The sequence below is a fragment of the Cyprinus carpio genome, chromosome A15 (genome assembly GCF_018340385.1).
Source record: "Cyprinus carpio isolate SPL01 chromosome A15, ASM1834038v1, whole genome shotgun sequence".
NCBI classification, from domain to species: Eukaryota; Metazoa; Chordata; class Actinopteri; order Cypriniformes; family Cyprinidae; genus Cyprinus; species Cyprinus carpio.
In genome coordinates this window covers 28,341,163-28,344,161 of record NC_056586.1, presented here as the reverse complement: position 1 = coordinate 28,344,161, position 2,999 = coordinate 28,341,163, and the positions used below count along the sequence as shown (strand labels likewise).

Sequence of the window (2,999 nt, the reverse complement as noted above, 5' to 3'; positions counted from 1 at the left end):
TATTTATGTTAGTTAATAATAATTATTTACTTATTAAAACCTAATTAATAAAAAAGTAATGAAGATTTAAATTAACTATAAACTTAATATTATAAGTAAACTTATTTAATACATCTATATTTAATCGATTAGATGACATAAGAATAATGAACTCTTGCGCTAATGCATTATGAATTTGTTCTATAAAACATAGTGCTTTATTCTTATATAGATATTAATAAGTACCACGTTACTGATTATAATACTATAAAAGTAAAAGTTTGCGCTTATAGTGCAATACAATTGTCCACCATAAGAAATATGTACAATATACTATTAATGAATTGATTAATAAATATTAGTAAGTTACTTCTGCAAAATTATATAAACAATTTTATAATAAATTTGTACATATGGTGTATCATTATTCGATTATGATCATAAACAAAAATTAAGAATTATAAATAAATTTATAATGTGAATGTGAGTGCATTAACTTCGTAATACTACTATACTTAATTGAATAATAATAACATTAAAATGAGTGTTAAAGTTTTAGTCAAAAACTATTGATATCTTTCCTTTTCATTTTTTTACCCAATATTAACCAGCTAACTTCAATAATAAAAGGTAAACTGTATAGCTAAAAAGTATTTTTTAAGTACTTTGCTGTGGAGGTATGAAACATGGGTGCGAGAAATCCTTACATTCGACATGAGGTGATATTTGTTGCCTTCAATCCTGTTAGGGTCTATCATTATAAGCAAAGCAGTGAGCTCGTTCGTGTAGGGGCATCGGGGCGGCTGGTGAAAACCCCCAAGCGCTATCACAGGTGCAGTGGGTTACGGCGTGGGTGGAGGCCCGGACCGGCCCGCTCAGCGACTGATGCACTGCAATAATTCTGCATATCGTTAATCTCTATTTCCAGCCCTGAGATCCGGATCCAAATCAAAGCGCCGTTGGAGAGAGGGCCTCGGAGGCCTCTCATATGCTTGTGAACTTCAGCCGTGCTTTCTCATGTCAAACTTCTTGCCTGAAACCAACACGAAGGATAGGATGGTCAAAAAGATATTTTAGAAAAATCAAGTAACAGGAAAATCCACATAGCACTGGCATCACATTTTTAAATCCTCTAAAAAAAGAGATGTCCAGAACAGAAAGTGTGCAGGAAATATCAATGAGCACACACTGTGGCTAGACGAAAGCGTTTAAATCAAAGGAAAGTATGGTGTCACTATGGAAAACAGAGGATGCATGTCGGTTAGAAGAGGAAAAGAAGAATGGTTTTGAGGTAAGTTCGTATCTGAATGATTTCTGGGTTTAAAGGAGTTTTCACCGTCCAGCGCACAATTACTTAACGCGATGCGGATATCTCGTCATGGACTGACCCGTTTCTGCTGAGAATTCAAGACTTCAGCCTGTCAAAGTGCTGACATCAACCTCAACCACAGGCGATCATAGTCAGCATGTTTAGATAGAAAACAGCATCAGCACAATGAAAAAACATCAGATGACAGAGTGATGCTTGGTAGGGACCAATCACACCAAAATAGACATACTGACAAATCAATCAAAGGGTGATGCTTGTGAAACAAAAATGAATTGATAATAATAATAATTATATATCTTTAGTAATTTTATATTATTAGTTTGATTACATTATTATTAGTTATTATTTATATTATTATTATTAGTATTAATAATAAAAGGTATAATTATTATTATTATTTTATCCAATCATCTATGGGTTAAATGTTGGTTAAATTTTTAAAGATGTACTGTTAAATTCTTTTGTATTGAAGTTATTGCTTTCATCCAACAATATTCACGGCTATCTAAATCAAAAAGGTGAATTTTAAATAATTGTACCATAATGGCCCATTGTGCTGTGCTAGCTTATACAACCGCAACAACACAAATTTATTAAGAAAATATCAGGATCTAAGTTTCTTCCTTAAAAATAAAATAACTATATTAATTTAGTAAAACTTCTCTACCGTTTTCATGAGTGCTACTGTTTGATGTTTAGTACAAGATGTCTTAAAAACAGCAGAAGATAAGTTCTTATGGCAAACAATGAAACCAAGAAAAATCGCATGTACAATAAAATTTAAAACGTCTTTCCTATTTTTATACGACATAATAGTTAATACATCTCAAATTTTTACAAACATAAAAATAAAAAATAAAAACTAGCTATTCAATCATCTCACGCTATAAACAAGTATGGGTGGAGTTCGGCTAGATGCTTTTTGTGTGCATCCAACATCTCATAATTGAGCCGTTGCTGACCATCTAGCGGTGATTACATTGTATCGGCAACCAGCGTGCACGCATACGTACCGGTGATGTAACCTACGTTCCTCCCAAACGTCACTACGTTCCCATGATGCCACGAGAAAGCAGGTGAAAATAAATTTTTAAATGTGTTTTTGTTATTTGTACTTTTGGAAAACCAAAGCACTGAAAATGCTCTGCATACTCGTGTCGTCTTCGCTTCTCGATCGGGGTCATCGTGTCGGGAGCGTCAGTCGGTAAACGCTCTCGGAAAATGATTCGTGTTTGAAAATAAAATGCTGGACTTTAAGGTATGGTCCTCTTCAGCTTTGCGCCAGTGGGCAGAGATCGTAGCCTATGAGGTTTATATCGAGGCCGCGATTAATGGACTAATTGACAACTACTAACCAATATCCCCGCCATGACGACTTGAAATAGAGTCGCTTTGGAGGGCAATATTTTTGACGGTCTTTTACGGAGGAATGGTAATTTTGTTAACGAAAAGAATGGGTGCTATTACGCTGTGTTTTTATAACAATTGTGGATTAGACACTTCTGTTCTTAGTTTAAAGCTGTTTATTTAGCAAAGCATTCACATAGTGCATTTGATAAACTTTTACTGAAGTTATAACTGATGTAATACACATTATTATTTATCTTGGGTTGAGCACTATATGTTTGGTTTGGCTGGCCGAACAGCAAGCTAGCGATAATCATTTCTGTATTTGTATATATGTGTCTGG

General features: G+C 34.0%; 1 pseudogene; it reads left to right on the top strand.

Moving 5' to 3' along the window:
* The first annotated feature begins 2,581 nt into the window (after positions 1–2,581).
* LOC122147880 lies at positions 2,582–2,762 on the top strand (annotated as a pseudogene).
* Positions 2,763–2,999: the final 237 nt, after the last annotated feature.